We start from the raw sequence: 27,703 nt of genomic DNA on the forward strand, positions 1-27,703 counted from the left end.
GGCACACGCCTTTAATCCCCGTACTTGGGAGCCAAGTAGGCAGATCTCTGAGTTTGAAGCCAGCCAAAAACCAATACATACATACATGCATACATTTAAAGGCATGCACTGTTGACCTCTGGCTTCCATGGGCAGACCAGCACCCACAGGCTACACCCCACCTTTTACCCAGAGACAAAGTATAAATGAAGTCAAACACAGGAAAACCTAGTGTCCTTTTTGGAAGTCAGTGGGAAATGGCAAGAGAATGCCAATGTCAGGTAGACAAGTTGTTCACCAAACACGCAATTCTTCCATGCTTAAACTTCAAATCAAGAAGCCAAATGCCTCCCCAAGGAGCCACACTTGACTGCCTTGGCTATTCATGAACAAACGTCTCTGGGTTTCTAAAGCATAAATGTGCTTTCAAGTCAAATTCCCTGAATTCTGTATTGTTTAGCCAACTAAAGCTCCTCTTAAGTTATTGTAATTGAAGACGCAAGAATTCAATCTGATAGACCATCTAAACGCTTTAAAGCAGACCTGATGAGGCTTTTGTCCATTGCTATAATTTCTTTTTATCTGGATAGACATCAAATGATTTCGAATGTATACAGACAACTCATCAGTAATAGAATATGCAAAATGTTGGCACCCAATGCCACACGTTCATCGACAGATACATATGGAAGTCTTTACTTGGGCCCAACAGGAGCAGTCTAGCTGTAAACACCGACGGCACAGAAACACAATCTTCCACAGCACCACCCCTTTCCAGCTGAAGAGACATTCGGTCTGTGGCAAGGCGGATTATAGTCTGGTCTATAGCAGGCCACTACTGGGTATCCAGGGGACACTGGCTTTAGTATACCAGAATTTGCTAATATCCATCTATCACTTACAGAAAATAGAGCAGGGTTTGCACAAAACCTGAACACTTCCTTCAGTGTGTTTAAGTCATTTCTTATGATACCTGCTTCACTGCGTATCATGCTATCTTATTTAGAAAAGAATAACAAGAAAGTGTGTGTGTGTGTGTGTGTGTGAGGTGTGTGTGAGGTGTGTGTGAGCGTGCATATGTGTATGCGTGTGTGTGTGCATGCACGTGCACAGGTGCCCATCGTTGGGGATGTGTGTAGACACCAGAAGAGGGCAATGGCCTCTTCTATCATTCTCTACCTGTTCCTTTGCAGCGAGGACTCTCGGGGCACCTGGGTGTAGTGAGCCGGACAGGATCGCCATTACAAGATGGCGCCGACATCCTGTCTTGTTGGTTATAAACAACTCCATATTTGGCTATGGCTTTGAGAGCTGCGCGTCCCCGCTTCCCGCATGCGCAGAGGATGAGGATCCTTGAGCCTATCCCGATGCGGTCTGGTGTCAGCTGTTGTTGGCAGCCAATCACAGGGCTACCCGTGTGCCAATTCCCTATTTAAGCGGCTGCCTAAGTGCACCCCGGTCCCTTCGCTTCCTGCTGCCTCTCCCGTCTGCTCCCTGTTCCTTGTTCTCCTGCCCCCCTCATTCCATGCTCCCCATCAATCAAGGGCACTCCAGTAAAAGCGTGATCTGAGTGGAATCCTGGTGTGGTGGTCATTCTTCGTCGCCGGTCGAGAGGTCCGCCACAGCTGGTGCCGAAAACCCGGGAACTTCGGTCGCCAGGCGAAGGGCCGAAGAGGATTCTAAACTCAACACGCGGAGTGGCGACGTCGGTAAGTTTCTCCCAGTATGCTAATTTCAGTCTCCCCAAGTATGCTGTTTGTGGGAGTGGGTTCTTGGGTGTTTGGTCTCGTGTTCGTGGCGTTTGTGATGTTTATACTGGCCTGCTGTCTCTGGTTGCACTGCTGTAAGTCCAGCCGCAACCTCAGAACAGGGAACAGCGTTGACGTTCCGAGAGAGGGGCGAAAGGCCCGCATTAAACACAAGAACAGTTTTTCAGATTCAAAGGGAGGAAACTTGGAAAGGCCTAAAAGAAAAAAAGTAAGAGAAAAGGATCCTGGTACAAACCTCTCTAAAAGAGAGGCTAATGAGAAGGGGAGAAGTCCCCTCTATCCAGCGCTCGAGGAATTTGCGGGCCTGGATCGGTCTGAGGAGGAGGAAAAACTGGAGAAAGCCGCCTCTGGCAATCTTAATGTGTCATCCTATGATAGGCTTGGTAGAGATCTGGCCACTAAACAAGATATGCTAAGAAAGGGAATTATATTCTTCTGGTTTGAGTTACCGAGGCCTCCAGATCTTGTAGAATGTGAACAGCTGCGGCTCCAAGATGCAAAGCTACAAACACAGGACCTGCCTTGAGGACCGACAGGCTAGAACGCTAGGCCACTCCCAGTGTGGGCCTCAGGGCATAGCGCAGCAAGACCCTGGTGAGGCTCACCAGCTTGAACCTCTGTCCTAGCCCGGAGCAACCGGCCTGGATCAGGTCGGCACAACTGCTCCACTCAGCCACACCTCCAAGCAAGGCTGAGCACATGTTCTTGTGGTTAAACAACTTTGTATTTAGGCCCAAAAGGGGTACTGCTAAGTTTTGAGGTAGATATTCGCCTAATTTTAAACAATAGACATAATGGGAGACTCCCAATGCTGGGGAGACTCTCACTAAGGTCTAGGGATGGTGCGGGCCCCCACATGGCTCGCCGGAGACCGTCCTTGCTGAGGTCACATGGCTTTGATTGGCCGGGGAGGAGTTCGACCCCTAGTGACCTGGAAAAAAAATTTTTTAAGAAAAGAGGCCACAGCCCTATACTCAGGGAGGGTCATAAATTCCAAAAATCCAATGGTGGTCGCAGGGGGACTCCCTGCCTCGGGACCACTCCCAAGGTCATAATCAGCTAGTTCCTAAAACAGCAAGCTAATAATCACAAGGAGAGAACTCAACTGTTTATCGGGATTGTTATCAGGATTGCAGTCTGGTTTTGTCTTCAGCTAGTTCCTGATGCAGGGTCGCTGAAGCGGCTAGTCCTGGATTTTTGGTTCTTCTCTTCCTGCTGGAGGAGTCTAGATTTGTTCAGGTTTTTCAATACGATGTGTGATCCAAAGATGGCTGTGTCAGTTTACACTTCCAGCAATAAGGTTTTTTCTTTAACCACATTTTCTTAAGCATAAATTGTTAGCAGTAATTTTTAATCTTGGTCATTTTTACAAGGTTAAGATAAAATCTCAAAGTTTTGGTTTACATTTCTCTGATGGTTAAAGGATATTATATTTAAACATTTTTTAAGTGTCTCTCAGTCATTTTTAAGTTCGTCTGAGAGTTTTCAATTTAGGTCTGTAACAAATTTTTTGGATTAAATTTTTAATAACTAACTTCCTGAGTTCTTCATATATTTTTGAAATGGATTTATGATAAGTAAAGATCTTTTCCCACTATATAGCCTTGTTATAAAAAAAGTTTCTCAGTTCAGGAGATTTATGGTTTCTCCAAATGTTTATGCCACTGAGGCTGTGTTTGAGACGTGGCAAATTGCGCTTCAAAAAATTTTTCTCTGTGAGGTTCAACATAATTTTTATATGCTAAGGCCTTTGGCTCATTTGAACTTAAGTTTTGTACATGGAGATGGATGTAGATATATTTTCATTTTTCTACATGTTGGGGCCTGGTCTTGGCACCCGATGAGATCCAAGAGACTACTGCTATAAAATTTCTGGGGGCTATTATATCCCCTTTGACGGTGACCCCTCAAAAGATTTCCATTCGCACCCATCATTTGAGGACACTTAATGATTTTCAACAATTATTGGGGGATATTAATTGGATTAGGGGGTATTTAAACATCCCCCGGGCAAAGTTGTTGCCCTTGTTTTCTATTTTGGAAGGTGATCCAAATGTTAACTCGAACAGAACTTTGACCCCCTTGGCTAAAAAGGCTTTAAAACAGGTGGAGAAAGCAATGACTAAGGCACAATTGTGCCGAGTCGATCCTGCTTTGCCCATATTCTTATGCATCTTAAAAACTGCACATTACCCTACTGGGGTACTATGGCAAGATGGCCCTTTATGGTGGTTCCATGGTAATTCTTCAGGTACCAAAGCTATTCAATATTATCCTGAGTTGGTTGCTTCTCAAGCGGTATTGGGGATAAAACATTGCTTAACATCTTTTGCAACCATGCCAGATAAATTAATTATTCCCTATACCAAGGGACAGGTGGAGACATTGGCAGCTACAGTAAATGAATGGGCTGTTTTGGTTTGCGCTTTTCCTAACCTTATTGATAATCATTATCCAAGACATCCCATATTAAATTTTGTGGAAAGGAACTTAGTGTATTTTCCTAAGGTTACCTTTAAAAAGCCCATTAATATGACCTTGACTGTTTTTACTGATGGCTCCAAAACTGGCAAAGGTGCCATAGTAATTGAAGGTAGGGAACCCATTTTGCTTGATTTTCGACCTGATTCCCCACAAGTCACGGAATGTATGACCGTGCTGGAAGTTTTTAAAAGATTTTCAGAACCCTTCAATTTATTTTCAGATTCTAAATATATGGTGAATGCTGTTGCCTCGTTGGAGGTGGCCGCCTTTGTTAGAAATTCAAGTACAATTTCCAATATTTTATGTCAAATTCAAGCGTGCATTTTACAAAGGGATAATCCCTTTTTCATTGGACATATTCGGGCACATACTTTGCTTCCAGGACCCATGTCTGAGGCCAATGATTTGGCTGACTGCCTTACCCGGTCCATGGCTTTGGTCGTCTCGGACCCTGTAGAATTAGCACGAGATTTTCATAAGCTTTGGCATGTGCCTGCCAATACCCTTAGAAAAAAATTTCATATTTCCAGACAGATAGCCAGAGATATAGTTAAAGCCTGTTCTTCATGTGTGACCTTTTTATACCCTCCTAATGTTGGGGTCAACCCTAGAGGGCTGCAACCTAACGCGTTGTGGCAAATGGATGTTACCCATCTGCCTGATTTTGGCAAATTAAAATATTTACATGTATCAGTGGATACCTTTTCTGGCATTATTCATGCCACGCCCCTAGCGGGAGAAAAGGTGACTCATGTAAAAACACATTGCCTTGAGGCCTGGGCTGCCTGGGGAAAACCCCTACGCCTAAAGACAGACAATGGCCCGGCATATACCTCCCATGGATTTCGTGCCTTTTGCGCACAGCTCCAAGTGACTCACATTACGGGTCTTCCATACAATCCACAAGGACAAGGTATTGTGGAGAGAGCCAACAGAAATATTAAAGAAATTCTACAAAAACAAAAAGGGGGAATAGCTGAATCTGCCTCCCCCAGGGAAAGAATCTCCCTTGCTCTCTTCACACTTAATTTTTTAAACCTGAATGAGTCGGGTACTGCAGCAGCTGAAAAGCATGCAGCAGGCCTGATGGAACAAAAGGAATATGTGATGTGGAAAGATGTATTGGATAACAAATGGTATGGACCGGATCTTGCGGTGGCAAGATCCAGGGGAGCTGTATGTGTTTTTCCACAGGGCCAAGAGGCTCCGCTTTGGGTTCCGAGCCCGCTGACACGCATGATCAAGGAAGTTCCTAAGGAAGAGGCTGAGTCGCTGGAGAAAGTTCCTGCTAACATCCCTGATGACGTGGATCCAGGGGAAGGTGGAGCACAGAAGGAGAAGCCTGTCAGCCTTCCCAAAGGCGATGCCCGTTCGCCATGATTTCCCCAGATTTTTACCACCGATAGAAACCTTGAGTTATAAGTCTAAAGTGGCCCTTTTAGGAAAAGCACGTAACATTACAAAGAAAGCGTCCCTGTGCTTTCAGTTGCGTGGGCATGTTTTTTGGCAAGCTGCCTGGGTGGCTATGTGTTGTGCCTGTGGTTGGTTTGCTGCCTTCGAGCACCAGACCAATAGGGATAAGGCTATATTGGGATAAGGTTATAATCTCTCAGGCTTTAGCTACCCTGGAGTGTGGCTCCTTCCCCCAGATATGGTTGTCAGCACTAAGAGACACTTAGGGCTTCCATCCTGCACAGCCTTTGCACCCCATGGGATCTGTTGATTGATCCATTGCACTTGGGTAGGTGTGCGGATGTAGGTTCCTCCTGCACAGCCTTTGCACCCCATGGGATCTGTCGATCCATTGCACTTGGGAAGGTGTGTGGTTGTAGGTTCCTGCGACACAGCCTTTGCACCCCCGGGGTTCCTCGAGTACCCATTGCACAGGGGAAGGTGTGTCCATGGAAAATATCTTCCATCCTCGATCGACCAACACATCATGAGGTGGGGGTCAGATTGGATGACGTTAGTCCTGCGCTCATTGCTTACAAACAATAAGGGGGAATTGTAGTGAGCCGGACAGGATCGCCATTACAAGATGGCGCCGACATCCTGTCTTGTTGGTTATAAACAACTCCATATTTGGCTATGGCTTTGAGAGCTGTGCGTCCCCGCTTCCCGCATGCGCAGAGGATGAGGATCCTTGAGCCTATCCCGATGCGGTCTGGTGTCAGCTGTTGTTGGCAGCCAATCACAGGGCTACCCGTGTGCCAATTCCCTATTTAAGCGGCTGCCTAAGTGCACCCCGGTCCCTTCGCTTCCTGCTGCCTCTCCCGTCTGCTCCTTGTTCCTTGTTCTCCTGCCCCCCTCATTCCATGCTCCCCATCAATCAAGGGCACTCCAGTAAAAGCGTGATCTGAGTGGAATCCTGGTGTGGTGGTCATTCTTCGTCGCCGGTCGAGAGGTCCGCCACACCTGGGGATCATGTTTTTTCTTCTAGGCTGGAAGCCAGCAAGTCCTCCTGCCTCTGTTCACCTTGGAGCTGGAGGTTGCGGAGGTGTATAGGATTCCTTACCTGTGATGTGGGTGTTGGCATCCACACTCAGGTCCTCATGATTGTACAAGAAGCAGTCTCATCACTGAGCCACCTTTTCAGCCTGAAAACACATGTGTGATCCTTTGTTGGCTGATTCTGTAGCTATAGAGGCTGACTGGGCATCATATATACATCCACATCTGGACCTGAGCACCAAATGTGTTAAACTCCAAGACTATATTCAGGAACAAAAAACTTAAAACTCCTAACAACCGCAGAGTTTGAGTTCTTGTAAAGTGTTTTCTGTAAGATCCTCATGGTCTTGCTTTCCATTAGTGTGCAGTGACTAATTGGTATTCATCTTTAAAATGAAATCACTCCTAAGTTGGCCTGTAGGTAATTGGCTTAAGTAGCAAAACCTTCAGTGGCCACAGGGACAGAGGATTAACTTCAGGTGTCACCTGAAAAGGCCCGACAGCGAGGTATTCTGACAGCTGGGGAAAGCATGGAGTTGCTGGTGTGATAAGGTAGGCGGTGGAACTGACAGAACTGCGCAGAAGAGGAGCAGGGAAGGAGTCACGGGAGCTTCCTTACCGGGATGCGCAGCTACGTGAAAACAGGCTGAAGTAAAATCAGGGTCTGACAGGGCTCTGACCTGGAAAACCATGTGAAGCAGAAAGCTACCTGTACACCCGTGCTTTTATCACGCCCATACACAGCCTCTCCATACATGTCCCACATGGCCCTACCTGCAGATCCTTAGAGCACAGATTTAAACCTGTTTGACCCGCTGCACACACATCAGCCTCACATAACATGGTCAGGTTGTGAGTTCACTGAACTTTGGTTAAGCTCGGCTACACAGGCTCGATTCCACTTCCTCACTATGTGACCCTGGATAAGCGATTTAATTACTCCAGCTGGGATGACGGGAAACTGAGAACTAAATGAGCTAATGTATGATGTAGAGTTGGGTTTAGCGCATCATTGCAGGGTTCATGTTAGAACTCACATACTGGTGGTGTTTGGAGGTGATTAGGAGTGGACGAGGGGAGGGGACAGGGCCCTCATGATGACGTCAGCCTTTAGTGAATGTCAGCTTCTGGAGGATGAATAGTTCTAGCAAGAACTCAAGAGTACTTGGAAGCCAGTTAAATGAAATTGCTCTTATAGCCAGAGTGACACCAGCCAGGAAAGAGATTACTTCTGGGTTCTGCTAAGAAATGGTCACCGCTGAGGGGCAGGGTGAGTAACTGCTGCTCAGATGACCAGAGGGGCTACTCCTAATGTAGCAGGAGCCTTAGCCACACTGGCTGCAGCCCACCTGGCTGGGAAGGGCACTCAGGAGCAGACCACAGGAGGAAGTCACAAACACAAGCCCAAGAACACACGGCCTGAGGCAAGATGTGAAGAAGATGCATGGAACACCCTGAATTCTGTCAGGACACTAAGGGACTTGGAATGGGGCTCCTTCCCCTAGCTTGGGGGGGGCAAGACATCATTGAGGCTCATATCATGTCATCGCCCCCCAATTTCCTGTGGAGCTGAACTACACTGGTGACAGAAACAAGGTAACATTAACCATGTCTTCAGGGGTGAAGTGCGACAGACCAAAACTGCCATCATCTTTAATAAGAAAGTGGCAATCGTGAAGAAAAGGGTATTAGATCTTAAGTAATCTCCAAAAGTGATCCATCATTTTGGTCTTAATGATTTAGGTTTGCCATGATGGGGACAGGAGAGGGGCTTTGGAGATGACACTCACAGTGGGGAGGGTTCTGGAACTGTCGTCAAAGAGGAGCTGATACCTGGAAATGCTGTCGGGACCAGGGCCTGGGTCAGTCTGGGGGACAATGAAGTAAGGGTACAGCTACAGTCAGGGAAGAGGGACTCGGTGGCTACTTCTGGGGATGTTCATTTGAGGGACACCTGGGGAAAACCATCAGGAATTCACTGTGACCGGAGAAGAGACTTAGCCTTCAGGGAATGGCAAGCATGAAGCTAAGAGGACACAGTTACTGCCTGGCTTGCTGAGGAGCTCTGAGTCCATCCTCACAGCCTGACTCAGAGGTGGCACACTCATTCTGTGGTTTCATAAGGTGCCTTCCAACCAGGAGTGCAAGGAGAGAAACTAGACCAGGAGCAGAGTTCTTTTTTTTAAAAAAAAATATTTATTTATTTATTATGTATACAATATTCTGTCTGTGTATATGCCTGCAGGCCAGAAGACGGCACCAGACCTCATTACAGATGGTTGTGAGCCACCATGTGGTTGTTGGGAATTGAACTCAGGACCTTTGGAAGAGCGGGCAATGCTCTTAACCTCTGAGCCATCTCTCCAGCCCCAGGAGCAGAGTTCTTGGCACTGAGGTCTATGCTGAAGAAAGCATTTCTGAAATACGCAGTCCAGCTCACACTATGTCTGCTTTAGAGGAAGCTTGTACCTAACCGGATGGATGGGTGGATGGATGGATGGATGGATGGATGGATGTGTGGGTGGATGGATGGATGTGTGGGTGGATGGATGGATGTGTGGGTGGATGGATGGATGGATGGATGTGTGGGTGGATGGATGGATGGATGTGTGGGTGGATGGATGGATGGATGGATGGGTGGGTGGGTGGGTAGGTAAGTGGATGGTTGGATGGATGGATAGATGAGCAGATGAATGGATAAATATATGGATGGTTGGGTGGATGGGTGGATGGTTGGTTGGGTAAATGGATGGATGGATGGATGGATGAATGAATGGATGGATGGATGAATGGATGAATGGATGGACGGATGAATTAATGGATGGATGGACGGACGGACGGACGGATGGATGATTGGTTGTGTAGATAGATGAATGGTTGGGTGGATGAGTGAGTGAATAGGTAGATGGACAGATGAGTGGATGGATGGTCAGTTGGGTGGATGGATAGATGATTAGTTGGATGGGTGGGTGGATAGATGGGTGGATGGGTGGGTGGGTGGATGGATGAGTGGGTGGATGGATGGGTGGCTGGGTGAGTGGGTGGATGCATAGATGGGTGGCTTGGTGGTTCGGTGGATAGCTTTCTCCCAAGGCCCATTTTGCAGAGGTCATCATTTAAACCTCTCTAATAATATACCTTGTTATGCAGAGAAAATTTGGTTATGGCTATGAAAACCCAGTGCCCGTTATGAAACCTCAGCCAGAGCAACAGAAGTTCTAGGGACCATTTAACTGGAAAAGGAGGTCATATGAAACCCAAATAATGTATGTGTGAGTTATGACCTATTATGGTTTGGATCGTAATAAAACTTTTTATCTATCTATTTATTTATATTTATTTACATAGGGTCTTACTATATCTGTGGCTGGCCTGGAACTTGCTGTATAGCTCAGGCTGACCTCAAGGTCACAGAGATCCACCTGTCTCTGCTTGCCAAGTACTGGATCAAGCATAGATATATTCTGTAAACTTAGGGATTGCAGCATGCTCCATCGCACCCAGCCATACTGTAGATCTTATCATTATCAATAAGATTTATTTATTTTTGTTTTATACATATGGGTGTTTTGCTTGAAAGTATATCTGTGCACCAGTGTGCCCAGGGTCCATGGAGGTCAGAAGGGACCATCAGAGCTCTTGGAACTAGAGTTACAGACAACTGTTAGTTGCTATATGGGTGCTGAGAATCAAACCCAGCTCTTCTGGAAGAGCAGCCAGTGCTCTTAACCTCTGAGCCACCTCTTTAGACCCCATGGTTTGGATCACCAAAGCCATGGGTTGAAAACTTGTTTATCAGCCTGTGGCACTGTTGGCAGGTGGCAGACACTTTAGGAGGTGGGGCATTATAAGAAGAATTATGTATGTTCCTGAAACATATATTAGAAGCCCTAGTCTGTCTGCCACACCGCCCCCCCCCGTGTGTGTGTGAGTGTGTGTGTATCCTCCCTCCCTCCCTCCCTCCTTCTCTCTCTCTCTCTCTCTCTCTCTCTCTCTCTCTTTCTCTCTCTCTCTCTCCTACCCCTCACCTTCCTGGCTGCCATAAGATGAAAGACCCTGCTTTACCATCTGCTCATACCATGATGTCTGCCTTAACCACAGGCCCAAAGCAACAGAACAGGGCAAACACAGATCAAATCCGACAGAACCCAAAATAAATCTCCCCTCCTTTCAAGTCACTGATGGTTCATCACTGCAACAGAGAGGTAATGAACAACATCATTGCTGTTAAAGCAAAGATTCCTCTTGCCTCTCCACTGCAGCTGGCCTTCCAGGAGACGTCTATGAGGCCCGCTGTGCTGCCGTGGGCTAAATTGTATCTGCTACACACCACTTATTAAAGTTGTAAACCCCAGCAATTTATAGGGTGACTTCATCCGGAAGCAGGGATGTATGGAAGTGATTAGTTGAGACAAGGTTAGGAAGGCAAGCACTAAGCCTGTGCCTGGTCTCATAAGAGTCTGGATGGAGGAGCAGCCCACAGGGACGAGTCATGGGACTCTTGTGATCTGCGAGGAAAGGATTGCTTGTTTCTGCTGCTATGAAACCATTCCCCTGGATCTGCAGCCTAGGCCTGCAGGTCACCCTTTTTACTACCACATAAGAGGTTCCTGCTTATTCTTCAGTGTTTGAATTACAAATAGTTTTTGTGCTTTCAGGGGTCACAAGCATCTTCAGATGATGATCCTAAAAAGGATGTCCAACAAACCTTCCTAGGAACCATGTACACATTATATTGCTCATATTTCCTTGAACTTCCCCAGCCCTTTCCCCAAGTGGTGTGTGTGTGTGTGTGTGTGTGTATGTGTATGTGTGTGTGTGTGTGTGTGTGTGTGTGTGTGTGTGTGCGTGTGCTGGGAATGAGACTTTGAACATGCCAGGTAGGTCAGGGTTATACTTGTTTTGAGACAGGGTTTCTCTGTGTAATAATCCTAGACGTCCTGGAACTCACTTTGTAGACCAGGCTGGCCTTGAACTCACAGAGATCCCAGCTTGGGCTATACTATTGAGCTGCATCCCAGCATTCCTTTCTTCCCACATTTAAAAAATTTAAAGCCTAGCTGGGTGGTGGTGGCACACGCCTTTAATCCCAGCACTTGGGAGGCAGGAGGATCTCTGTGAGTTCGAGATCAGCCTGGTCTACAAGAGCTAGTTCCAGGACAGGCACCAAAGCTACACAGAGAAACTCTGTCTTGACATCCCCCCCAAAAAAATTTCAAAGCCCTTAAGCCCCTGTGTCTTCCCCCCAAAAGTCAAACAGACAGGCACTACCAGACAGGACTTTGAAGCCAGCAATTGGTCACCCTCAGTGTCCCAGTTACCAACCGTGCAGAACCTTCCACCTCTCCACCAGTGAGCGTTACCCGGATAGACACAGATCACAGGCATGTGAGCAGGTAGCACGGCTCCCTTGCCTTGCAGGCCTGGGCAGGGCCACTCAACAATAGTAAGCCAAACTTGATTTTGCATGGGTCTTGTGCTCGGTGTCATCAGTGGCTGGGTGCTGACCCTGACAGGCTTGGCAGTCAGGTCAAACATCCTCAACAAGGACGGAAGCTCAAGAGGACACTTAAGAGCTGGGCAGGAGGGTCCTTTACTACGGACATGCAGGAAGGCTGTCCGTAACACACTGGGATGGATCATAGCAGAAAGGTCAACTTTGAGCGCAAAGGATGGAGGAAGTGCTGGTCCCAAATGACCAATGAGAAAGCTGAAGAAACACCGGGCCTCAGCATCATCTTTGTGGCTCTCACAAAGCAAAGAACCTTTTCTTCTCACTGTTTCTACAGCTCTGGGAAGAATAAATATCATGTAAGCAGGTAAGGTGGTGAATGTATTCATCTGTCTGTCTGCCTCTACTTGTTAGCCTCGTGACGGAGACATGGGCCTTCCAGCACCTCAGTGTCTCAGCTGTGACACTGGATGGAACTCTACAAGCTCCACAGATTGATGACGTGGTCCCATCCGCTGACCCTGGACCACCCACAGTTAGCGCTCTGCCAGCCATGGCTGCTCTTACTATTATTGCTGCCATTTCTATGACAGAGCCTTCCGGTCAGCTTTCATTTGGCCTTTCTGCTCCTTGTTGCTCCCTGCCAGCTCTTACGGTTTGTTGAGCTCATCATGACCTTCCTGTGTCCCTTCACATATAGGACACAAAATGCCATGACCTTCCTGTGACCCTTCATATATAGGACACAAAATGGATGTCTGCTGAGAACACAGGTAAGCTACTTGTGCTGTGAGAAAAATACCTGCCAGAAACAGCTTAAGGGAAGAAAGATTTGTCTGGGTTCATATAAGCAAAGGGTTTCGCTCCGTCATGATGGGGGAGGCACAGTGAGTCCTTGGCAGCAGGAGTATAAGGCAGAAACTATGGTGTGGTAGAGTGGGTAGCAGAAACCACACAGGAACCAGGGGCAGACTGTAGCCTGCAAGGGCCCGTCCCTAGTCACCTTTGTCTCCCACCTCCCTAAGGCTTCGCGGCATCACTAAATAGTGCCACTAGCTCAGAAGCAAGCATTTAAAATATGAGGTTGCGGAAGACATTTCAGATTTACACTGTCTGTGACTTTGCTCACTCACGCTGCCCACTGAAGCTTTTCCTATCATCTTTGCCACGTTTTCAGATGCTGAGGAGGCCATGAAGTTCCTGTGTGTTTATTTATCTATTGGTGAATTAATGATTCCAAGGACCCATAGAACTCAAGGGGAATAACTTCGGCGTCTCCTAGGATTAGGACATGTTCTTTCTTTGGGGGAAGGGGAACAGGGAATCCAGTTTTGCTCTGTTTTCAGGGATGGTCTTCAACTCCTAGGCTCAAGTGATTCTCCTGCCTCAGCCTTCACAGTAACTGAGACTATAAGCATGCAGCACTATGCCCAATCTGGGAAAAAAAATTAATTCAAGAAAACAACTCCTAGTGGGCACAGGTAGTTAGACTTGCCTTCTGTGCCCCCGTGGTACACTTCAAAATACCCGTTGTCAAACCAATGGGAACCAATACAACTCTAGATCTTAGCCCAAGGCCAAGAAGTGGCACTAGCAATAATATTACTAATCTGTCGCCTGGTAATAGAACGGAGGCTACTCACAGAACTCTGCTCTTCTCTGTTGTTCACACTGGAAACTGAAGAAATGTCACTGCGCGACCCATCGTGGCCAGCCCCACTGCTCCCCTCCTGTGGTGGTTCTCAGGGAAAGGTGAGTCCAAGCAGCCAATCAGGTGACAAATGACCGAGAAGCAACAGCAGCAGCAGCAGCAGTGTCTTTCAGAAGGTTGACTGCAAAGGTCAAGAGGGCCGGAAGTCTTCAGGAAGGAACTATGTCAACTATGCTGTTGTGTGCGAGAGCAGGAATCCACTCCTTCAGGGCCAAAAATGTCTAGACCGCTGCTCCGCTCAGCCCTGATCCAATTTTTTAAGGCTGGCTCGCAAACTGAAAAGAATGTGCCTTGCTTGGGAAACGACCCTCTGGGTTTTGAGTGACCTCAGAGCCCTTCAGAAGATGCCTTTCAGCTGTTCCTCATCGTTTTGATTCTCTGAAGAGTTTTGTGAGTGAAGTATCTTTCTGTGCCTCTCCCACACCCCCATTGCTAATCCCAAGTGGGTGAAACACATGAATGAATTCCCTTATGAGAAAAGAAATTCCTGCGGTCACAACTATCACAAGCTAAGCTGTATTTCCCCAAACATCCTAGAAATCATTGCTTCCTTTTTATTTTGATAGAAGATCTCATATAGCCCTGTCTGGCCCCAGCACAGTGTAGCAATGGATAACCTGGAACTCCTGCTGCTTCTACCTCCTGTAGACTGGAATAACAGCTGTGTGCGATGGCTTTTGTGTGATATCTGCACACACACGTCGGCAATAACTGAACACTAAGTCTCTATTATGTCTTTGGTATGTTGGAGTAAAGATACAAGGCAATACTGGTCCAGTGCATTGAAGATCCCTCACTCTGCCCCCAAACCCATGGGTTCCATCCGTCCGTCAACACGTTCACATCTCTACCAAGCATTATGAGAATTAAAATCATTTTGAAATGTGAGCATTTTATCAGGCTCCCAAAGAAAATAGCTTGTTGGCGATCAAACCCCGATGTTGTTTCCTGCAGTCTGATTTCTCCCGTGTGAAGTCAGAGAAGTGGGGTTCTTTCAGCTTCAGGACTCTCGGGGAACTGTTCACACTGAGAAGACAGTGAGGTGAGGGGACACACGTGGCTCTCAAGTGCATATGGATGAGCTCCTTTGAGTCATTTCCCCCACACAGGACATCACGGGATATCAGAAGCCCCGGAGTCCAGGGCCTGGCTTTACACATTAACTGCATATTGGATGTGGAGAAAAGCTCTCAGCCTAACTCAGGGGTCAGTGGACAGCTGGCTTTTTGGGTTACTGTGACACTCATTCAGAAAATTTTGGATTTTGTACCATTCCAGGTCTCAGATGTTTGGATTAGGGACTCTTGTCCCAGTTTGCTTTCTACTGTTGAGGTAAACAATATGGTGAAACAACCTGGGGAAGAATGGGTTAATTTCACTTTACAGCTCATAGTCACCAACAGGGCAGTCAGAGCTGGAGTTCAAGGCCAGACCTGGAGGCAGGAACTAAAGCAGAAGCCATGGAGGGGTGCTTCTTGCTGGCTCTGTCCATGGCTCTCTCAGCTTGCTTTTTATATACAACCAGGACTGCCTGGCCAGAGATGCCACTGCCCAAAGTGGGCTGGACCCTCCAACATCAGTCATTAATTGAAAAAAACAAAACAAACAAAAGAAAGGAAGAAAGAAAAAAATCCATAGACATGCCTACAGATCAATCTAATAGAAGGGATTCCTCGGCTGACCTTCTGTCTTCCCAGATGACTCTGGCTTGTGTCAAGTTGACCAAAAACCCAACCGGTTTTGTCCTCCACCGGCAATGAACAACAGCTGGTGTGTAATTTCAGAGCAAATATTCTGCGTTCACTGAAAAATACCCAGGCTTGCTTGCTACAGCTATGCCATTAATAAGTTGCTTCCCAAACTCTGCTGGACCTGCATCACTCGCAATTAGCCCTAGGTTGGAGCTACCAGGAAACAGTGTGAGGAGCCGTGCTGGAGATTATTATTTTAACTAGACAAAGCTGCGTTTCCTTTGTTTCTGCCGCCTTTGTTAAGGATGTAAAGATGTCTCATATTTGTTTCTGCCGCCTTTGTTAAGGATGTAAAGATGTCTCATATTTGTTTCTGCCGCCTTTGTTTAATTGTGTGACGATGTGTGGCGTTTGTTTCACCTTGCCTGCCTAAGGCACCTGATTGGTCTAATAAAAAGCTGAATGGCCAATAGCTAGGCAGGAGGGGGATAGGTGGAGCTGCCTGGCAGAGGGAGTAAGTAGGAGGAGAAATCTAGGCTCAGGGAAAAAAAAAAGGAGAAGAGAGAAGAGAACACAGGAGAAAGAGAAGGGCATGCCTGGGACTAGAAGTCAGGCAGCTGCTAGGCAGCCAGACACTGAACAGAACATACAGAGAGGAAGAAAGGTAAAAAACCCTGAGGCAAAACATAGATGAAAAGAAACAGGATGATTGAAGTCATAAGAGCTAGTGAGACAAGCAGAAGAGAAGGCCAAGCTTTCATAACTAATATTAATTCTCCGTGTCATGATTTGGGAGCTGGATGCTGGCCTAAGAGAAAGTCTGCTACAGAGCCAGCTCTCAGGAAGAAGCTGACCACACTCCAGCTTTCTCTAATGCTGCTTGTTGTCATCGGAGCCTTTCATTCCTCCTGAGGGGAAGAAGTCCAGTCCTTGGGATCTACATCAGCCATACTCTGTAGCTGTAGCAGCACACTTCCCTATGAACATGCCATCTACTACTGAGCAGTCCATTGTTTTCAAAGTCTCATTTCCCCAACCATCTTTCCTTATAAATCTGGTTGTCTTGAGGCCCAGAAATGACGTTGTGGTTGGTGCCATAGAAGTTGTTTCAGGGTTTCCATCACTGAGACATCAAGGTTAGTTAAACCAGCACTTCCCTTGATATGGCACACACACACACAGAGCTGCACAGTCTCTCTCTCTCTCTCTCTCTCTCTCTCTCTCTCTCTCTCTCTCTCTCTCACACACACACACACACACACACACACACACACACACACACACACAGTCTCTCTCACACACACAGAGTCACACAACTGTATTTATAGATCATTATGGAAAAACAATTCTCCAAATAGAACAATCTCAGTCTGAAACACAGACGTGGGACTTGGAATAACCGTGTTAATAATATTGCATTTGTCAATACTAAATTGTTGAAGGACATCCTCCTCACTGCCCTGGCCAAGTTTATAGGGAGAATCAACAGGCTTAGGTGATTTCACATGTGGCTGAAGGCATGGCCTCAGGGTGGCACGTGAGGACAGTCTTCCTTCTGGAAGACTCTAGAGTGTATCTGGGAGGCCCTTTGCTAACTTGCCATCCTTGTAGTCTCCTTAGCTAAGTGGAGGGATGTGGACAGCCTGAAGAGCAATGCAAGGGCCTCGTCTGTCTGCGCCCCTGACTGTACAGGCGTCTTGTATTTTCCCAAATCACAAAGCTTCCCTGCAAAACCCATCAGAAGCTCCCCTAGGCCTCCTCCCAACTGAGTTCTGTCTGCTCTGTGGAGAGCAGTTCTATGGTGAATTTTATGCAGCTTAAGGAGTCTGCAATGTCATCTTGTTTGTGCATGCCTTTAATCCCAGCACTCGGGAGGCAGAGGCAGGTGGATCTCTGTGAGTTCGAGGCCAGCCTGGTCTACAAGAGCTAGTTCCAGGACAGGCTCCAAAGCTTCAGAGAAACCCTGTCTTGAAAATCCAAATGTGTGTGTATGTATATGCATGCGTGTGCGTGTGTGGCAGAGAGCTAGGTGTGCATTTAGTTCCAGCACTCAGGAAGCTGAGACTTGCAGGTTTCAGTAAATTCATAATCTGATAATGAGAACCTGTCTCAAAACAAAGACTGAACACTATCCAATTTGCTCTCACCTTAAAAAAACAAACAAACCTAAAACCAATTCAAAGAGGTGAAACAATGTTGATATAGGAGTGGTGGCTGCTGCCAGGCTCTCTGCTAGCTTTACCCAAAATAATTACATGGAAACTGTATTCTTTTAAACACTGCTTGACCCATTAGATCTAGTCTCTTACTGGCTAACTCTCACATTTTGATTAACCCATTTCTATTAATGTGTGTAGCACCACCAGGTGGTAGCTTACCAGGAAAGATCTTAACCTGCGTCTGTCCAGAGAGGAGAGGCATGGCGACTGACCTCACTGCCTTCTTCCTCCCAGCATTCTGTTCTGTCTTCCCGCCTACCTATGTTCTTGACCTATCAGGCCAAGCAGTTTTCTTTATTAATTAACCAATAGACAGATGACCCTCCTCCATCAAAACAATAGTTTTCAAATACCAGATCCCAGGCAATACTTGGAAGTGGCCCCTGAGAAATGCTACAAAAGACAGAAACACTTTTGTTGTCAGAGTAACTGTCTAGGCGGGATTTTCCAGCTGCAGCTCAAGGGGGAAAAGCAGAAACGTGGCACACCTCAGATCTCTCCAGCTCCAGCTACATACCATACATAAGAGAAGTTGATATCCCAACACACATTTTCTTTCTTGGATGAAAATAAGAATCTATTCCTATTATATCCAAAATTCAAAGAACCTAAAAAAAAAATCCCAAACAAGGAGTTGTCTGACCTGGGGACTCACAATGCTACCGCTATTAAGACAGCCTGGTGCTGGTGGAAAGATGAGAAGCTGGTCATTTGTGCAGAATATCATCTAGAAATAGATCAGATGTGTATCTGATTGATCTTCAGCAAAACTACACAGGCAATTCAGTAGAAAACAATACTGTGTCAGAAAATGGTGGTGGACCAGATGGACATTTGTATGCAGAAAGAAAAAACACAATTTTGCAGGTACCGCATGTGAAAATCATCTCAGGGGCACCACAGATGCAGAGGCAAAATCGAGCTGTGTGATTGGTCTCACAAAGAAAAGAATGCAAGGATGGACTCAAACGCAAGCTTGAGGACAGTTTACCAGAATTGTTTCTTTAAAAGACCAGGGCAGCCAAACCTTTGCCTGGAGGAGGACATTAGAGAAAAGAAGGGGATAAAATCCTGTCATTTGAGTTAAGCTGAGGTGGAGGTCAGCTGTGTGATGTCAGGCAGCCACCTGACAGGGATGGGGGCACTTTAAAGAAAGATCAAGGAAGCCCAAAGTATTAGGGAACGCAAGTTTGGAAGGGAGACAGAAGGAAATTATGGCTTAGGCCTCCTGAGCAATTTTGACAAGCCAGCAGACAACAATCCTTAGCGGGGCTTGAGATGAAGCCACCTTCCTGGGGAAGCCCCTTGGCTAGGGGGATGTCAGGTCCCCTGCAGTTAGGGAGCCTCTGTTCTCTCGACCAGAAGAAGTTCTCCCTTCATGCACTTTACCGCTCTGTGTCATCGGCTTCTGTAGTAACACCTAGGGGGAATCGTTATTGATCTTGGGCTAAGAAAGGATTTCATTAGGACAACAAAACATGCAAACCAGAAAAGGAAACAACAAGAAATTGGAAAGGTCTCAGGTTTGGGGTTCAAAGGGGACTCGGAGGCACATTGCCCTTTTGGGTACAAGGTTCATTGGAAGAGTTATTAATGTCATAGGCCTGTAAACAGACAGACAGAAGCTTGGTGGGAGCTCTGAGGAGGGCACGGACCTACAAGGCAAAGTGTGGGACCCTTCTTGTAGGTCTCAGAGGAAAATGGGGGATTTCATAGCACACACCTGCAGTCAGACTGCCAGGCAGCGGGCAGGGAGGGAATTCTAGGGAAGGAATGGGCACCTCTGAGGATGTGGGGGAGGAGGGTCACATTTAATTAAGGTCTATTTATGTTTTTATAATACTGTGGGAGGCACGTGCCCATAGCCATCTGATGCCCTGAGCCTGGCAACATGGAGTCTGTAAGCATCCTGAAATCCAGACACCTGGGGTCTCACAGGCCGGCTATCAGGAAAGTGACCACCAGTTCCTCTCCAGCAGCTGTAAGGAAGACCCTGCAGCTGGTTGGCGTGGCCCGATCAGCCTTTAGCCTCAGACCTAGGCATAGAATTTCATCAACATTAAGAAGGTGGCGCAGGCCTTTAGAACTTCTGTTCTTTAAAAACTATTCTCAACAGATGAGTCTAAAATTACTGAAAGACACTTAAGGAAATGTTCAACATCCTTAGCCATCAGACAAGTGCAAATCAAAACATATGTACTCACTCATAAGTGGCTTTTAGACATAAAGCAAAGAAAACCAGCCTACAAATCACAATCCCAGAGAAACTAGACAACAAAGAGGACCCTAAGAGGTCCTACATACATGGATCTAATCTACAAATCTACATGGGAAGTAGAAAAAGCAAAGATCTCCTGAGTAAATTGGGAGAATGAGGACCTTAGGAGGGGCTAGAAGGGAAGGGAGATATATATATATCTCAATACAAACAACTTAAAGAAAAGGGTTAAGCTCCCCGGCCATCAAAGAAGTGCAAGAGACTAAGATTTTTAAAAAACTGTTGCGATCTCATTAAAAAAAAGAGAGAGAGAGCTGGGCAGTGGTGATGTACATCTTTAATCCCAGCACTCGCGAGGCAAAGGCTGGCAGATCTTTGTGAGTTCGAGGCCAGCCTGGTCTAGAGAGTGATCCCCAGGACAACAAGGGCTACACAGAGAAACCCTATCTCAAAAATGAAAGGAAAAAAAAAAAGCTTCTTTGAGCAACAAAAGGGAACGGTTACAGAGATGCCTAAAAAGAAGAGAATAAGTACCCAAGGAGCCCAGCCCCACCGAGGGTGCCCAACCTCAGCCGAGGATGCCCAATCCCACCGAGGGTGCCCATCCCCATCGAGGGTGCCCAACCCCATGGAGAATGCCCCACCTCAACGGATAGACATCTGCAACATAACTCCAGCACCTACGGTCCAGGAAAAATTGCAAGGAAGGAGTGGAAAGATTTTCTGAGAGTCAGAGGAAGGGCACCTGCTGTCTTAGTCAGAGTTTCTATTGCTGTGACGAAACACCATAACCAAGGGCAAGCTGGGGAGGAAAGGGTTTATTAGACTTACGCTTCCACACGTAGTGCATCATTAAAGGAAGTCAGAACAGGAACTTAAATAGAGCAGGAATCTGGAGGCAGGCACTGAGGCAGAGGCCATGGAGGGGTACTGCTTAGGGGCTTGAACCTTTTGGCTTCACCCACCATGGGCTGGACCCTCCCACGTCTATTACTAATTAAGAAAATACTTTACAGCAGGATCTTATGGAGACATTTTTCTCAATTGAGGCTCCCTCCTTTCAGATGACCCTAGCTTGTGTTAAACTGACATAAAACCAGGGCACCTGCTGCTAGACATAACAGAGAAAATGTTCACATGAAATCTCAACAATATGGCTACAATGATAGCATCAACTGACACATGAGTTATATATTATAATTATTTAATTACTTATCACACAATTATTTAACCATTATGTTACTATTATTATTTAATTAGAAACAGTTATAACTATTATTGTTATTTTATTACCATTATTTATTATAATAAAATAATAACAATATTAAAGAGTTAGAGGTCATGAATTTGGGAAGGTGGAGTGGGGCACGGGAGGAACTAGCCAGAAGAGAGAGAAGGGAACGATGCAATTGCAGTCATCAGTCATATATGAAATTAATGAAAAAATACAAAATACAGGATAAAGCAAATCAAGAAACACACACACACAAACTGTAAAGAATGTAAAATCACTAGGACACTCACTGCTAGTGGAAAGTGAAACTTAGTTTGGCAGTCTCTTAGGAAGTGGAGCACGTTCACCATCCAGCCCAATCATCCTGTAAGTAGGTAGTATCCAAGGAGAAAGAGAGCTTGTGTCCACCATTGCTACTGAGCAATGAAAAGGCTGGACCAAGCAACAGGAGGCACAACACAGCAATAACTCGAAGGAAAAGAAGCCAGACAAAGAAAGAGTTCACCTTGTAGGATGCTTCTGCATAATTCTAGAAAATGTCGTCTGGTCTACGGTGTCAGGGAAGAAGTGTTGTTTCACAGGGGGAGGCCTACAGGGCATCAGTACTCTAGGCTTAGTAGTGAAAGCTGTGATCATTCTCTTGACTGAGATGCCCATTTCCTGGCTAGAAACATATATTAAAGCTTCCCACACTGCACTTTGAATAGGGACAGCTACTGTATGCTTGTGGTACCTCAACAAGAAAAAGCAAAGATAAACTGTTCTTGAAATGTTTATTTAATTTTGATGATTTCCTAATTGGGGAAAACCATTTAAAAGCCTGATTTTGGTAGTGTGTGGGTGGAGGAATCAGAACTAGTTCTTACACGAGTGGCTGGAAACACACAAGTGTGGGATTTCTGAGCTCCAATATTCTTAAGAGCAGCAAGTTGTAACACAGTTTTCCAACTACAAAGTGGGGTAACAGTACCCATCTATGATATCATTTAAGTGGGCCCCAGTATTGCCAGAGTCCTTAATACAGCAAAGGGGAAGACAGGAGGGCCAGACAGACGGATGCAATGACGGAGGTTGAGGCTGGAGTGATGTTTGATAGCTTTATGAGCAGAGTATGGGGCACAAGCCAGGAAGGTGGGCAGCACCTAGATAGTGGGAGAGGCAAGGAGATGGATTTTCCCTACAGCCTTCAGGAAGAAGTCAACCCGAGGGCCTCTTGTGTGTGTGACTCAATGGAATCCACTTTGGACTTTAGAGTCATAGACCATAGAGATTAAGTCCGGGTTGCTGTAGACTACTTCGTGCGGTTGGTTATACAGTGGTGCAATGGAACTGACCCAGAGCCTAGCTACACAGGTACGCTTTCCACAAAGCCCAGCACTGGAGTTTGAGTCCAGAATGAAGTATCCCGATCCCTTTGTGATTTGCTGGTAACATAGTAGCTATATGCTACTAGTGTCTTAAAAACCAAGTTTATCCAGTGTTGGTGGGCAGGGGACAAATCCAGACACTAATGAAGTCAGTACAGAGGCTCCTCGAATCCTGAAACCAGACTCCTGAGCACTTACGTGGAAAGCTGCAGATGCAAGGGGCCCTTGCATGTCTTTTTACTGCAGCACTGCCCGCAACAGCTAAGTCAGAACCAACACAGGGAACCAGCAACAGAGGGGCAGAGAGAGTGGAACAGAAACACAGTGGAATTTCCTCGGCCGCACAGAAGAACGAAGTAAGACCCTTTGAAAGGAAGTGGGTGCAAACGGTGACATCATAGTCAGCAAATTCAGTCTCAGAAAGACAGACATCACATTTTCTCTCAGCTGCGGTCCTAGACTCTCCGTGGATACATAAGCTGATGAGCACAGAGGACACGGAAGTAGAAACTGTCTGGGGAACAATGGAGACTGAGGTAGGAGGTTGGTACCGGGTGTGTGGGGGGGTTATACTCAGAATGTACTTTACACTTGAAGAAAACAGCATAATGGGACTGAGTGCAAGAAAAAATAAATTTCAAAATGAAAAGTAAGGAAACTCAGACATTGCTCCTGGCAGTAGACAATAGAATGGGGGCAGGGCTAGCACATGCCACCTGGGGCCAACCAATCTGGAAGAATGGCTCACCTGCTCCAGCAACAAATGGTGACCTCGTCCTGCAGAAGTCCTCCTGGGAAAGGGACTTGCTGACATTTCTATGTCCTTATCACTGGTCTTAACACTATTCCAAATACCTTTATATTTTTATAGTCCTTAATAATGTGTATGTGTGCATGTCCATGTGGAGGTACATGCATGCGAGCGTGGGTGTCCACAGAGGCCAGAGCTGTCAGTCTCTTCTGGGGCTGGTGTCACAGGCTGTGACATGGTGCTGGGAAGTGAACTTGGGTCCTCTGCAAAAGCAGTCAGTACTCCTAACCACTGAGCCATCTCTCCAGTCCCCTGGCTCAATAATTTTCAAACATTCAAATACTTGGTTCTTTTCACGTTTGCACGCACATGAATTAACATCACCTTCTGGCTTTCTCTGCCTTTTACCACCTTTGTACGGCCTCTCAGCACTGTTCAGTAAGAAGAATCAAAACTGCGTGGATGATGAATGGTTGATTATAAATGTAAAGTGCAGATCAGATAAACGTGGAGGCATACGAAGCCGTTTTTAATCTCAAAGAGAAATCTGGTTGGTTTTCAGGCTGCACCTGGTTTGAGTTAAAAAATTCTGGGCTTTTCTGGCTGCACACCAAGGCTGATCAATGTCAGTAACTTCCCACCTAAGTATGAATCATTTCAAACTATTAGTTTAACGGATAGCCAGAAGAAAAAAGTAGGTTAGAAAAAAATTACAAATTTAAAAGCCGGATACCGGTGGTGTTGGTTTAATGTCAAAACTAATTAAATTGGAATGTCATTTGGTAACTTTGAATTGTGTTGAATCTGATTACACCAAACTATAAAAATAAAATTACTTTTGCAGTATTTTGTTCAAAGATCTTGTCTTTGTCTTTCCAAGGCTATAAGCAGAAGATCAACTATGTCTTTTGTGTAAGTTAAAAAAAAAATTGTGTGTGCATGCGTGTGCGTATATGTGTGTGCTTGTGTGTGTAGTATACAACCATGTAGGAGGCACTAAGATCAGAGGAGCGTGTCTGGGGTCCTGTCTATCACTTTCTACTTTATTCTCTGAGACAGAGTTGCTAACTGATTCTAGAGCTTGTGGTAATAAAGTCTATGCTGGTTGCTTTTGTTTTGTTTTGCTTATTAACTTTACGCAGACTAGGGTCACCTGGGAAAAGGGACCCTCAACTGGGAAACGCCTTCATCACATTGGCAAGGAGGCAAGTTGGTGGGGATGTCTTCTTGATTAATGATTCATGTGGCAGAACGCAGCCCCCTATGGGTGGTGCCACCCCTACGAAGGTGGTCCTGGATTATACAAAAAAGCAGGCTAGTAAGCAGAATTCTTCCATGGCTTCTGCTTCAGTTCCTCCCATGAATTTCTGCCCTAAATTCCTTCAGTGATGGACTTCGACATAAATTGTAAGCCACATAAACCCTTTCCTCCCCAAGTTGCTTTTGGTCAGAGCTCCGCTCCCCGCTTTTCCCCTAGAAAGAGAGAACAAATTAGGACAAAGCCCCAGTGGTTTTCCTGTCCCCATCCCCACCCTCCATCACTGGAGTTATGGGCACATGCAACAACACCCAGCTTAAAAAATTATGTGCATGTGTCAGTGTGGGGGTATAAACACATCAGTATAGATGCCTGAAGGGCCTAGAGGGTCAGATTCCTTGGAGCTTGAGTTACAGGTGTGTGCTTAATAGTTTTATGTCGACTTGACACAAGCTGGAGTTATCTGATAAGAGCGGAGCACAGCTGTGGAAATTCCTCCACAAGACTGGCCTGAAGGCAAGTCCCATGGGGTATCATCTCGGTTAATGATTGATATGGGAGGACGCATCCCACATGAGGTGCCAGCCCTGGGAAGGTAATATTGGAAAGCAGGCCGAGCAAGCCAGGAAATAGCACTCGTCCATGACCTCTGCATCAGCCCCTGCCTCCAGCTTCCTGACTGACTTTCCCGAATGATGGACTGCAAGCCATAAGGTAAAATGAACACTTCCCTCCCAGTTTCTTTTGGTCATGGTGTTTTATCACAGCAGTAGAAACCAACTTAAGACAGAAATTGGTAGCAGGCGTGGGATGTTGCTGTGACAGACATAACCCTGTGTTTTGGAGAGGATCGTGGAAGGACATAGAAAATTTGGCCAGGAAAAGCCATGTGTTGGTTTGAATGAAAATGGCCCCCATAGACTCACCTATTTGAATACTTGGTCCCCAGTTGGCGGAACTGTTTTGGAAGGATTAGGAGGTGTGGCCTTATTGGAAGAGATATGTCACAGGTTACAGACTTTGAGGTTTCAAAATCCCATGCCATCCCCAGTTAGTTCTCTGCCTCGTGATTGTGAATCAAGATGTAAGCTCTCAGCTCCTGCTCCAGTGCCGTGCATCTTGGCGTTATCCTCCGCCTGGTCTCTAACCCTGCAGCTGCGAGCCCCCAGCCAGACACTTGTATAAGTTTCCTCAGTCATGGTGTTTTGTCACTGTAACTGGAAAGTCAGACCCCAAGAGTGTTCAGCTTGATGAGCTATTATAGGAACCTGGAGATAATGCAGAGAGCACTGCAGATAATGAAGGACTCGCTTAGGACGCTTCATAGGGAAGTGGGAGAGTCCCTTAGAGTCTCTACCAGGGCTGTTCAGTATTTTGAATTAAAAGACCATGGTTCTGGAAGACTTTGTCTAAAGAACTGGCCACAACTGACAAGAAACCAGAGTTACTAAAACGAAAGTTTTGGTTTGCTGGGACAATGGATGCTGGGCAGCTGGAGCTGAGGAAGCGGTGGTGGTAGAGAAGAGACCAGTAGCATTGAGGCAAAATCTTGCAGGAAGTGTTTCCTGAAGGTCAGCACACAGAAGCTATGGTCTAGATGGAGGCCAAGTCTGGGAACATGGAAGAGTTTCCCAGGTGGTACTGCTTTTGAAGGCACAGAGCAGTCATGAAGAGCTGAGGGTGGGCACCATGCCGGGCCAGGAGAGAACATTGGTCAAGAAACAGCCACAGTCACAGCAGAAGCCTTAGACTGAAGAGGACATGGAGAGAAGTGAGGCTCTCCGCCACATAAGGCAGGGTCAGGGTCCCCGAAGAGAAGCCAGGAGAGGATGCTGGTGAAAGTACAGCCAATTGCTGTGTACACCTCAACATTTTGGTGATGCCGGTACCATGGGACAGCCACCAAGGACAGCTGCAGCTGTGAAGTGGGCTGACGCAGCCTATGAGACATGCTCTTGGGTGCTGTGGCCAGCTCTTTGGAGCCTAGACGATCGTGAGTCTCAGGAACCTGACATTCAGCTTTACACAGTGAGACTTTGATCTGATCGTGACTGGGTCCTGGGTTTTCACTCTTGCAATAAGAAAGCATGAAGATTATTTCTCTACAGGAGTCCACAGTTGAGAGACTGAAATTTTAAAGAGATTTCAGAGGTTTGAAGAGTCTTTGTGGTTTTAGAGAGATTTTAAATATTTTAAAGAGACTGGAAGTTTAGGTATTGGATTTTCCAAGACTGTGGGACTTTTAAAGTTGGAATATTGTGATTCTAATATTAATGAGAGATCTTGGGGAAAAAACAAAAAAGGAAAGTTTCTAGTTGGACAGTGATGTGCTTGTGTGTAGTCTGACAAGGAGTCAATTGTGCTGGCTAGTTTTCTGTCAACTTAACACAAGCTGGAGTTATCTGTGAAGAAGCTGCAGTTGAGAAAACGCCTCCATAAGCATGGGCCGAAGACAAGACTATGGGGTATTGTCTTGATTAATGATTGATAAAGGAGGACCCATCCCACAAGGGTAGGACCACCTTTGGGCAGGTGGTCCTGAGTTGTAAAATAAAGCAGTCTAGGCCCTAATAAAGGCTTTTGCCAAATGACGAGAGAGAGAGAGAGAGAGAGAGAGAGAGAGAGAGAGAGTTAACTGGCAACGGTGTGAGATGTTGAAATCTCAAAGCCTACTCCCAGTGACATATCTCCTCCAATATGGCTACACTTCCCAAATGTTTCCACCAACCGGAAATCAAGTATTCAAATAGACGAGTCTATGGGGCCACCTTCATTTAAACTACCAACTCTCTAGATTGCTTTTGGCCATGGAGGGTCTTTTGGTTTGATTGGTTGGTTGATTGGTTTGGTATTTTTTGAGACAGGTTTTCTCTGTGTAGCCCTGTCTGACCTCAAACTAAGAGATCCCCAAGCCGGCCTCTACCTCTGAGTTCTGAGATTAAAGTTGTGTGCTGCCACTTCCTGGTGGTCATGGTGTTTTTTCAATCACAGCAATAGAATCCCAGCTAGAGGTGGCTGTGAGCCACTCGTGTGGGTACTCTGAACTGAACTCAGGCCCTCTACTAGAGAATTACATGTTTTTAATTGCAGAGCCATGGCTTCAGTTTAAAAAAATAAAA

This window comes from Microtus oregoni, unplaced genomic scaffold (assembly GCF_018167655.1).
Source record: "Microtus oregoni isolate MIOR12 unplaced genomic scaffold, Mior012 000045F_ref0000178, whole genome shotgun sequence".
NCBI lineage: Eukaryota > Metazoa > Chordata > Mammalia > Rodentia > Cricetidae > Microtus > Microtus oregoni.